The sequence below is a fragment of the Solanum verrucosum genome, unplaced genomic scaffold (assembly GCF_900185275.1).
Source record: "Solanum verrucosum unplaced genomic scaffold, falcon-dt-bn FXZP01000204.1, whole genome shotgun sequence".
Classification (NCBI taxonomy): domain Eukaryota; kingdom Viridiplantae; phylum Streptophyta; class Magnoliopsida; order Solanales; family Solanaceae; genus Solanum; species Solanum verrucosum.
In genome coordinates, this window is record NW_026020757.1 from 403,508 (window position 1) to 416,271 (window position 12,764).

The window sequence follows — 12,764 nt, forward strand, 5'->3', positions numbered from 1 at the left end:
GAGTAGATCAATTAATTTATTTCTATTACGAATATTTGGGAATGACATATAGTAGACTATAGCGGATTTGTGTTTCTTACACTAATAAAATTTAAGCTTCTGCATTATGGTTAGTAATTTGTAAGTTGAATGATAAATATAAGTTGGGGTTGAATTCATTGGCTCGCTTACCTAGGAGGTTAAGTGTGGGTGCCACTCACGACTCGGTTTGGGTCGTGACAAACTTGGTATCATAGCATTAGGTTCGGTGATCGCATCACACAAGGACAAGTCTAGTAGAGTCTTGCGGAACGGTATGGCGACACCTTTACTTTTCTTCGAGAGGCTATATGACTTTAGGAAAACTTCAATCTTTCTTTCTTTCGTGCTACTACTTGAATCCAATTGGTATCTAGGTGATACAAATTGATATCTAAACCTCTTCACTCTATTTCACATATGGTTAGTACTGGACTATTAGAAGTTGAAAAGAAACACAAGAAAGAAAGAAAATGTGTCCTTAGAAATAGGTATATTTTCTTGATTGACTACTAGGCCTGTAATGACTAGTGATCAACATGATTTTTTTACGGAAAAGGGTCAAAATTGCCCTTGAACTATGCGAAATAGACCACTTATACCCTCCATTACATTTTGGGATCAAAAATACCCCCGCAGTTATCCCAGGAGACCACAAATACCCTCAAGAGTTAATACCCCAATTTTTTTAGTGACGTGGCAAGCCACATGGAACTAATCCCTCCACCTAAGCATTGCCAACTAAGATTCACTACAAAAGAACTTGACTTTTAGTGGTGACAAAGTCGCCACAAAATCCCAAAATATTGCCACTAAAGGTTATGAGTGATTTTTAGTGGCGACTAAAGTTCCAACAATCATTCGCTAGTAAAACCTATTTTTTCAACAAAAAAATATGATAATTAATTTTCGATTGCGACCTAATTTTATAAAATAAATAACTTGCAATATCCATATTAAAAACATCTAATATTATTACGAAAAATAATCAAAATTAGTTCTCGATTCAAATCTCCTACTATATATATAAAATGCATCATTGTACATTTTATACATTTACATATGACATAAAAATAAAACATATAGTGTCTTCAAACTCATACTTAATCGATCTCATATTTGGTTTTTTAAAAACAATGAAGAAAAAAACATAAAATTAGAATTTAATGTTAAAAACTTTTAGTGACGATTTTCTGGGCTTTTGTGGCGACTGTTGTTGCCGCTAAAGGTCTAGTTCTTTTGTAGTGAATCCTAGTTGGCAACGCTTAGGTGGAAGGATTAGTCCCACGTGGCTTGCCACGTCAACAAAAATTTAGAGTGTTAACTCTTGAGGGTATTTGTGGTCTCTTAGGATAACAACAAGGGCATTTTTTATCCCAAAATGTAACGAAGGGTATAAATGGTCTATTTCATATAGTTCGGGGGCAATTTTGACCCTTTTCCATTTTTTTTATTAAGTTCATAAACTTGAAATCCTCGTTCATCATGGGTATTGATTATGAAGATGCTTATGCCTTCATTGTTGATTGTTTTGACCTGCTTCATAAAATAAATATAGTGGAGAGGCTTAATGTTGAGTTCGTGACATACTAGTTTCGGGGAGACGCAAAATTTGGTGGTAGTCTAATGCTGAGTGTCAATTAGTAAGGGCACTACCTATGACTTAAGGCATCAATTCATAGCTTTTTCATCCAATTATATGCCACAAACTTTGAGCTATAGAAGGAGAGATTGTTTCCTGAATATAGAGAAACAGAGATATGTGTTGCATCCTATGATGTCAAATTTTGTCCTTTATCTAGATATGTGACAAAATTCAAGAAGTTTCGTAAATGACGACTAGATAATGAACGTCATTACTTTGGAAAATACAGTTGGTAAATTTTCATAATATGTATGGATTGCTTAAAGAATGATTAAATTATGTTGCACCAATTAAGGTCTGAATCTCTACTATGACTTCATAGATTGAGGGTATATCAGAGAGGGTCATCAATGCTTACTTGGTTAGAGTTATGAAGTGTATTACTTTTTTATTGACTTGATTTAAGAAGTGAAGCAAATTGCTTGGGCAAGAGAGAGAACAAATTCAATAATGTTTTGCAGTTATTCAATGGGTAGAAATGTGTGGGCTATTTGGGTACAATCTTCTCGATAAGTATGACGTGTTCTAGTGATGTAAATAATGGCCTTTCACGATACGGTACTAGTGTTACATGGAAACGAATACATCGATTGTTAAGTGTGAATACTAATTACTTAAGAAGTTATTAGTGGTTTGACATACTTAGGTAATGGATTCGGTGTTGCTTTCACATTTGAGAAACCAACTAGTTTATTATTACGGGCGCTTGGATTGAGCATTATTTTTAAGGAAAATTTTAATGGTGGATCTTTTGTATGGTATTAATACATTTAGGTTGTGAAATATATCTTGAGGGTTCTGAATGAGGACTGGTGATTTTATGTTAAGCTTCAAAGGGTAGATTGATACTAGAATGACAAACTTATAGGGAAAGAAAGTCCTAGTGAGTATACTTGGGTGAAGCAAATTGAAGATTTTAGTAAGAAAGTGTGTATAAAATTGGGTTAGTCCCCTCAATTTGATTGGTATACCTGAATTTAAGGTGTTAGGTCGAGGAAAACGTGCACTTCGTGGTGATGAAAAGGGCTAACTAAGCATGATGGTAGAAAGAGTTCGTGAGGGATTGTGATTGGGATGAAACTATATAATATGGATTGGTTGGTTAAATGAATTTTATATGGTAATAAAGACCTGCGAGTATCTAATGTTGTGATTTTCTACTATTTAGTGAGTAATGTGGTTGTATGGCAATTTTTAGGAGATGTTGGGGCACCACTCGAATAGAATTTAAAGGAGCTAGAATCATAATTAAAATAAGATAAAATTTGTGGGATATGTTGCCTTCAGAAATAAGTGAGAGAAAGAATATTTTCTCTGATTGCAAGGACTAAAAATGTATCTTTGAAGGGGTTGAAAATTGGGTTCAAGGACGTGTGGTTTTATCTATTTTGTTTTGGTTAAGGTAATAGTGTCACCGGTTCATCAGATTCGTTAAAAGCTATTGGATAAAACTTAAGAAAGGAGTTTACAGACGTTCAACTCGAGCGGGATAATAAGTTCTGTTGTAGTGTTGAATTTAGTAATGAGTATGGTTGGATTTTAGTGAAGGATATGGTTAGGTCGATGGAGAGGCGATCAATGATAAGCTAAGATACATGAATTTATAAAAGTCTTCAAAGTATAAGCAAATGTACATAGATAAGGGCATTAGGTCACACAGTTGGATTTATAATTCAAATTTTTCATCATAAGTATGCATTCTTGGTGATATGTTTTGTGAAGGTATGAATTTGTAAGGTAATAAATGATCGATTGCATCGGGTATTGCGCATTTGAAAGGACTTACACATGATTGGAGTCGTAAAGTTTGTTACTTCTGATTGTGGATCTAAGGAAGGATTTCCCTCAGAGTTTTGATTTAGAGTGTGAAGTAAAACGTCATGGGTTGTTGGTAAAAGGATGAGATCGGTATGCGAGCTAGAGAAAAAAAAGTCTGATATATTCAAGGGTCGAGATATTTAAAATTTTGCACCATGGGAAGAATTTGTGAAAAGTAAGGAATAAGACCTCTTGTATAAACCCTTGGGGTGTAGTTGAAGGTTGTATTAATTTTTGCCTATGAGTTTAGATATGACTATGAGATGTGAACTAGTTCGGTACAAACTTACTAGGAGTTTATCATTGACTTCTATAAAGATTGAGTTTTGATTTGGGTGACAAACAGTGTGGTATGGAAAATTTAGAGTTTTACATGGGGTTAGATTGCTCAAATTATGATAGATGACTTAAGAATAATGCGCAAAGTGAGATATAGTTCTACATGGTTATTAAGAATTTAGTGTTGGATTAATACTACTCTATTGATAGGGACTAAATTGGTGATTGTGGGTAGCTAGAAAATCAAAGAGATAGAGTCAGATGAATGAAAATGGTTGATATAGACACTATGGAATGAGTATCTAGAGTTATTCGACCTTGGTTATGTACATTCTTATGTGACCAACTATTTCATTATGGGTGTGGTTTAGAGTATGATTCACTTTCTACGTCCGTATGTGTTTTCGTTTCTACGGGTGAGTTATTAGTAGTGGATCGGGTGTACCGATTATGTGATTGTCCTCCTGGTAGGGTGGCATCCTTGGTTAGACTTGTTCATTTCAGTTATGGAAGATTTGGTGTTGTTAGGAATAGTTGAAGTATACTAGTGATTCAACACGCACAACTTTGCTTATGAGAATTTATAGGAGAGCTACCATGAAAATTTACAGTTGTTCGATAGATTTAAGATTTATCTCATCATCGGTATCATGTTTTGGCTATGTGTGATTGAATGTGAGGAACATAAGGTCTAGTTTTGTCATTCTTAAGTTTTGTCTATAATAGCTACTAATCTAGCTTTTTGACAGTGTTGTTAGAGGTTTTGTATGCTTAGGTGTACCATTCGATGGTGGGTACTTGATCATTTCCTTCTTTGGAGCTAATGAGTTCGACTCTCCTTGATGATTACTTAATCTCTAAAGATCATATTTTTATAGCTTAAGCTAGAGGAAGTAATATGTTCTGAGGATGTAATCTTAATAAGACTTATGATGGTCTGTGCATTGTGGAGTGTGGTAGTTGGTTCAGGTTCACTCCTGATTGTAGCCAATATTAATTAAGGATTTTATCATGGTTATGTTAGATAATATTTGTCCTGATGGTTGTGTCAAGGTCAAGTTGGAGAATCGGTCAGTTGAAGAGTCCACTTGGGAATAGTTTTGTTGTTGGTTTAGTTTACATACAATAGCAATTATCATTAGAGTATTGAGATGGCCCCATTTGAGGCATTTTATGAGAGGAGGAGTAGATTTCCAATTGGTTGGTTTGATACTTTTGATATTAGACCTTGGGTACTAATATTTTAAAGGAATTGTTGAGACAACTATCCTTTCTTACCCTCACCTTCTATTGATCGTTCAAGAACGAACAAAGGGTAAATTGGTATCTAATCTAACGACCCATTTGGTCATTTTGAGTTCTAGAACTTTTTATTTCATAAAATACTTTCCGATAGATTCTAAATAGGTATTTTGGACTATTCGTAACTACATTTCTAAATTTAGTGGGGTAGTTTTAATAATTAATTTAGTTGTTGATTAAAGAAGATAACTTTAAATTTAATAGTGGGTCACTTTCACCACTTTTATAATTTTAAGGTATACAATTAGGGTGATAACTGATCTGTAGAGAATAAGAGAGTTAAAGAAAAGAGCCGCATGATTGTAGAGAAATAATGAAGGCACCTGTGCGCGAAGAGAAACAGAACAAAGGCGTTCAGGTACAGAGAAGTTCTCAACTATTTTTTGGATGTTTGTATACGTGGATAGTAAATGATTAAGGGTAATCCATTAGCAGTTTATAGGATATAGTTTTTGGGTGTGGATAGATGATGATGTTGGTCGATTTTATTTTCCGTTTCAGGTTACTGTTTGTAACTTGTGAATTTTTCAAGTGTTTATATTGGTTAGTTAATATGTAGCGGTTTAGATTATATAAAAATATTGCATAGTTAGATAAAAATTGTAAGGGTATAACGTGCTAGTTGAAAGAATTTGGGAACAAGTGTTAGTGGAGAAATTGAATTATATTGGAAAGGAAGAGAAGTGATTGGTGAGTAAATTGGAAAAATTGTTATATGTATGCTACGTTCTGGAATCTGGCAAAATTATGGATGACTCTCATGTCAATCATGGGGCAATGATTACCCTATCAGTGGCCAATGAGTTTACGCTCAAAAGGGGGTGGAATAATAGCTACAGTGAACATTAGAAATAGTTAATTGGTTAACTATTCATGGTGCACCTCTAATTTTCAGAATTTGATAATTATTTAATTATCACATTATGATTTAAGTTTAACTTTTTCAGATAGGTATTTAAATATTAGTTGTATTATATTAATTTAATACTATTAAAGTTATGCTAATTGGAGGAATTGAGATTTACCCTTAGACTTGAACTTTAGGAAAATTGATTATAGAATCGGGTGGATTTTTGGGTCTAGGCTACACATATTATAATATGGGCCTCTATCGACTTGTCAACTATTAAATTATGCCTACTGGATAGATTGAAAATGTTTGGAGGCATGGAGGAAAGAAAAAGCATTGGAAAAGTAGCTTGCTTGACTTCGGTTCTTCGGTGGAGGTATGTCATGGTTTTATTCTATTTGATAGATAGTCTCTTAATAGTGATTGATATGCATTGAGTGATATTGTGAAGTTTGCTATGTACTTGATTGTATGATTGCGTGGCTTGGTTGTGTGTTTTGTGATTGGTCTGAAATCCTGAGACCGTGAAATTTATAATATTGTGCCCTCTCTATAAGAGTGATTCCTTGAATAAAGAAGGTTTGATGAAATATTGTTAATGCAGTGAAAAGTGGTGATAATAAATGATAAATTAACATTATTATTCGATCGGGGTGTCACGTTCCTACACGGTATTATGGATTGAAGTGTCAAATTCTGACACGATATTATGGATTGGAGTGTTACATTCCGACACGGTATTATGGATCGGAATGTCACGTTCCGACACGGTATTATGGATCGGAGTGTCACGTTCCGACACGGTATTATGGATTGGGGTGTCACGTTCTGACACAGTATTATTGGATCGAAGTGTCACGTTTCGACACGGTATTATGGATCGGGGTGTCACGTTCCGACACGGTAACATTAAAGAGGAAAACATATTAAATTAACTGAATGTACTCAATCTCAAAGAACCTATTACCCAAACGAGCGTGGTCTGAAGGCATGAGTCCTCGTGTGTGTGCTTGATATTGTGATTGATTATGTACTTTCTTCAGTTGTCACTTGTTCATGTTGTTTGTTGCTTATCACCTACTAAGTTGTATAGTTAATTTTATACTATTATTCATTGCATATGAGTTACCATATTGAGTTGGCCGATGATATCTACTCAGTTCATGTTGCCTTGTACTGAGCCCTACTTGTGATTTTCTTTGTTTTCCTTTTATGGAGTGCAACGAGTGTACCAACGACTTTGACTAGCCCTCAACTCTGGCCAATTTCAACATATCAAGGGTGAGCTATTCATTTGAGCTTGTGTTGGATTCTCTCGGTCATGACCTGATGTCCTTAGTTTTCGGACACAAATTACTTTATTTCAATTATTTCTGTGTCTTTGATTCACTTAGACTTAGTATTTTGAGATTAGATGTACTTGATGTGATGACTTTCAAGTTTTGGGAATGACATATAGTAGACTATAGCGGATTTGCGTTTCTTACACTACTAAGATTTAAGCTTCCGCATTATGGTTAGCATTTTGTAAGTTGAATGATAAATATAAGTTGGGGTTGAATTCATTGGCTCGCCCACCTAGGAGGTTAAGTGTGGGTGCCACTCACGACTAGGTTTGGATCGTGACAAACTTGGTATCAGAGCGTTAGGTTCGGTGATCTCACCACACATGGACAAGTCTAGTAGAGTCTTATGGAATGGTATGGGGACGCCTTTAGTTTTCTTCGAGAGGCTATAGGACTTTAGGAAAACTTCATATCTTCTTTTTTTCGTGCAACTAATTGAATCCAATTGGTATCTAGGTGATAAAAATTGGTATCTGAACTTCTTCACTCTGTTTCACATATGGTTAGTAATGGAGTATTAGAAGTTGAAAAGCAACACCAGAAAGAAAAAAAAATTGTCTTTAGAAATAGGTTTATTTTCTTGATTGACTACAGGGCCTGTAATGACCAGTGATCAACATGATTTTTTTAATTAAGTTCATAAACTTGAAATCCTCGTTCATTATGGGTATTGATTATGAAGATGCTTTTGCTTTCATTGTTGATCATTTTGACCTACTTCATAAAATGAATATAGTGGAGAGGCTTAGTGTGGAGTTCGTGACATACTAGTTTTGGGGAGACGCAAAATGTGGTGGTAGTCTCATGTTGAGTGTAGATTAGTAAAGGCACTACCTATGACTTAAGGCTACATTTTATAGCTTCTTCATCCAATTATTTGCCACAAACTTTGAGCGATAGAAGGAGAGATAGTTTCTTGAATATAGAGAAACGGAGATATGTGTTGCATCCTATGAGGTCAAATTTTTTACTTTATATAGATATGTGACAACATTCAAGAAGTTTCGTAAAGGACGACTAGATAATGAACATCATTACTTTGGAAAATACAGTTAGTAAATTTTCATAATATGTTTGGGTTGCTTAACGAATGATTAAATTATGTTGCACCAATTGAGGTCAGAATCTCTACTATGACTTCATAGATTGAGGGTATGTCAAAGAGGGTCATCAATTCTTACTTGGTTAGAGTTATGAAGTGTATTACTTTTTTATAGACTTGATCTAAGAAGTAAAGCGAATTGCTTGGGCTAGAGAGAGAACAAATTCGATAATGTTTTGCAGTTATTCAATGGGTAGAAATGTGTGGGCTATTTGGGTACAATCTTCTCGATAAGTATGATGAGTTCTAGTGATGGATATAATGGCCTTTCACGGTACGGTACTAGTGTTATGTGGAAACGAATACATCGATTGTCAAGTGTGAATACTAACTACTTAAGAAGTTATTAGTGGTATGACATATTTAGGTAATGGATTCGGTGTTGCTTTCACATTTGAGAAACCAACTAGTTTATTACTACGGGCGCTTGGATTGAGCATTATTTTTAAGTAAAATTTTATTGGTGGATCTTTGGTACGGTATTAATACATTTAGGTTGTATAATGTATCTTGAAGGTTCTGAATGAGGACTGGTGATTTTATCTTAAGCTTCAAAAGGTAGATTGATACTAGAATGACAAACTTATTGGGAAAGAAAGTCCTAGTGAGTATACTTGGGTGAACTAAATTGAAGATTTTAGTAAGAAAGTGCGTATAAAGTTGGGTTAGTCCCTTGAATTTGATTGGTATACCTGAGCTTAATGTGTCAGGTCGAGGACAAGGTTCACTTCGTGGTGAAAGACAAGGGCTAACTGAGCATGATGGTAAAACGAGTTCGTGAGGGATTATGATTGGGATGAAACTATACAATAAGGATTTGTTGGTTAAATGAATTTTGTATGGTAATAAAGACTTGCGAGTATCTAAGGTTGTGATTTTCTACTATTTATTGAGTAATGTGGTTGTATGGCAAGTTTTAGGAGATGTTGGGGCACCACTCGAATAGAATTTAAAGGAGCTAGAATCATAATTAAAATAAGATAAAATAAGATAAAATATGTGGGATGTGTAGCCTTCGAAAATAGGTGAGAGCAGGAATATTTTCTCTGATTGCAAGGACTAAAAATGTATCTTCGACGGGGTTGAGAATTGGGTTCAAGGTCGCGTGGTTTTACCTATTTTGTTTTGGTTAAGGAAATAGTGTAACCGGTTCATCAGATTGGTTAAAAGCTATTGGATAAAACATAATAAATGAGTGTACATACGTTCAACTCGAGTGGGATAATAAGTTCTGTTGTAGTGTTGAATTTAGTAATGAGTATGATTGAATTTTTAGTGAAGAATATGGTAAGGTCGATGGAGAGGTGATCAGTGATAAGCTAAGATACAAGAATTCATAAAAGTCTTCAAAGTATAAGCAAACGTAGAGAGATAAAGGCATTGGGTTACATAGTTGAATTTACAATTCAATTTTTTCATCACAAGTCTGCATTCTTGGTGATATGTTTTGTAAGGGTATGAATTTGTAAGGTAATAAATGATCGATTGCATCGGGTATCGAGCATTTGAAAGGACTTACACATGATTGGAGTCGTAAAGTTTGTTACTTTTGATTGTTAAAGAATCTAAGGAAGGGTTTCCCTCAAAGTTTTGATTTATAGTGTGAAGTAAAATGTCATGGGTTTGTAGTAAAAGGATGAGATCGGTAAGCGAGCGAGAGAAACAATAGTCTAATATATTGAACGGTCGATATATTTAGAATTTTGCACCATGGAATGAATTTGAGAAAAGTAAAGAAATAAGACCTTTCGTATAAACCCTTGGGGTGTAGTTGAAGGTTGTATTGATTTTTTGACTATGAGTTTAGATATGACCGTGAGATGTGAACTGGTTCGGTATAGACTTACTAGGAGTTTATCATCGACTTCTATAAAGATTGAGTTTTGATTTGGGTGACAAACATTGAGGTATGGTAAATTTAGAGTTTTACGTGGGGTTAGATTGCTCAAATTATGATAGATGACTTAAGAATGATGCGCAAAGTGAGATATAATTCTACATGGTTATTAAGAATTTAGAGTTGGATTAATACTACTCTATTGACAGGGACTAAATTGGTGATTGTGGGTAGCTAGAAAATCAAAGCTATAGAGTCAGATGAATGAAAATGGTTGATATGGACACAATGGAAGGAGTATCTAGAGTTATTCGACCTTGTTTATGTTCATTCTTATGTTACCAACTACTTCATTCTGGGTGTGGTTTAGAGAGTGATTCACTTTCTACGTCCGTGTGTGTTTTCGCTTCTATGGGTGAGTTATTAGTAGTGGATCGGGTGTACCGACTATGTGATTGTCCTCCTGGTAGGGTGGCATCCTTGGTTAGACTTGTTCATTCCAGTTATGGAAGATTTGGTGTTGTTTGAGATAGTTGAAGTATACTAGTTATTCAACATGCACAACTTTACTTATGATAATTTATAGGAGAGCTTCCATGAAAATTTACAGTTGTTCGATAGATTTAAGATTTATTTCATCATCGGTATCATGTTTTGGCTATGTGTGATTGAATGTGAGGACCATAGGTTCTAGTGTTGTCATTATTAAGTTTTGTCTACAATAGCTACTAATCTAGCATTTCGACAGTGTTGTTAGAGTTTTTGTATGGTTAGTTGTATCACTCGATGGTGGGTACTTGATCATTTCCTTCTTTGGATCAGATGAGTTCGATTCTCCTTGATTACTTAATCTCTAAAGATCATATTTTTATAGCTTAAGCTCGAGGAAATATTATGTTATGAGGATGTAATCTTAATAAGACCTATGATGGTTTGTGCATTGTGTATGTGTGGTGGCTGGTTCAAGTTCACTCCATGATTGTAGCCATTATTGTTTAAGGATTTTATCATGGTTATGTAAGATAATATTTGTCCTGATGGTTGTGTCAAGGTCTAGTTGGAGAATCGGTCAGTTGAAGAATCCACTTGGGAATAGTTTTGTTGTTAGTTAAGTTTACATACAACAATAGTTATCATTAGAGTATTGTGATGGCCCAATTTGAGGTATTGCATGAGAGGAGGAGTAGATCTCCAATTGGTTGGTTTGATACTTTTGATATGAGACCGTGGGTACTAATATTTTGAAGGAATGGTTGAGACAACTACCCGTTCTTACCCTCACCTTCTGTAGATCGTTTGAGGATGAACGATGGGTTAATTGGTATCTAATCTAAAACAAAGGTGTTCAGGTACAGAGAAGTTCTTAACTTTTTTTTTTATGTTTGTATACATGGATAATAATTAATGATTAAGGGTAATCCATTAGCAGTTTATAGGATATAGTTTTTGGGTATGAATAGATGATGATGTGGTCGATTTTGTTTTCCGTTACAGGTTACTGTTTGTAACTTGTGAATTATTCAAGGGTTTCTATTGGTTAGTAAATATGCAGGGGTTTAGATTATATTAAAATATTGCATAGTTAGATAACAATTGTAAGGGTATAATCTACTAGTTGAAAAAATTTGGGAACAAGTGTTAGTGGAGAAATTGAATTATATTAAAAAGGAAGAGAAGTGATTGGTGAGTAAATTGGAAAAAATGCTATATGTATGCTACGTTCTGGAATCTGGTAAAACTGTGGATAACTCTCATGTCAATCATGGGGCAATGATTACCCTATCACTGTCCAATGATTTTAGGCTCAAAAGGGAGTGGAATAATAGCTACAGTGAACATTAGAAATAGTTAGTCGGTTAATTATTCATAGTGCACCTCTAATTTTCAGAATTTGATAATTATTTAATTATCACATTATGATTTAAGTTTAACTTTTTGAGATAGGTAATTAAATATTAGGTGTATTATATTAATTTAATACTATTAAAGTTATGCTAATTGGAGGAATTGAGATTTACCCTTAGGCTTGAACTTTAGGAAAATTGATTATAGAATTGGGTGGATTTTTGCGTCTAGGCTAGACGTATAGTAATATGGGCGTCTAACAACTCGTCAACTTACAAATTATTCCTACTTGATAGATTGGAAACGTTCGGAGGCATGGAGGAAAGGGAAAACATTAAGAAATGGATTTATTCTATTTGATAGATAGACTCTTAATAGTGATTGGTATGCGTTGAGTGATATTGTGATGTTTTCAATGTACTTGATTGTGTGATTGTGTGACTTGGTTGTGTGTTTTGTGATGGTCTAAAATCCTGAGACCATGAAATTTGTAATCTTGAGCCCTCTCTATTGAAGTGATGCCTCGAATAAAGAAGGCTTGATGAAATATTGTTAATGCAGTGAAAAGTGGTGAAAATAAATGATAAATTAAAAATATTGTTGGATCAGGGTGTCACGTTTCGACACAGTATTATGGATCAGAGTGTCAAGTTCCGACATGGTATTATTGATCGGAGTGTCACGTTTCGACACGGTATTATGGATCGGAGTGTCACGTTCTG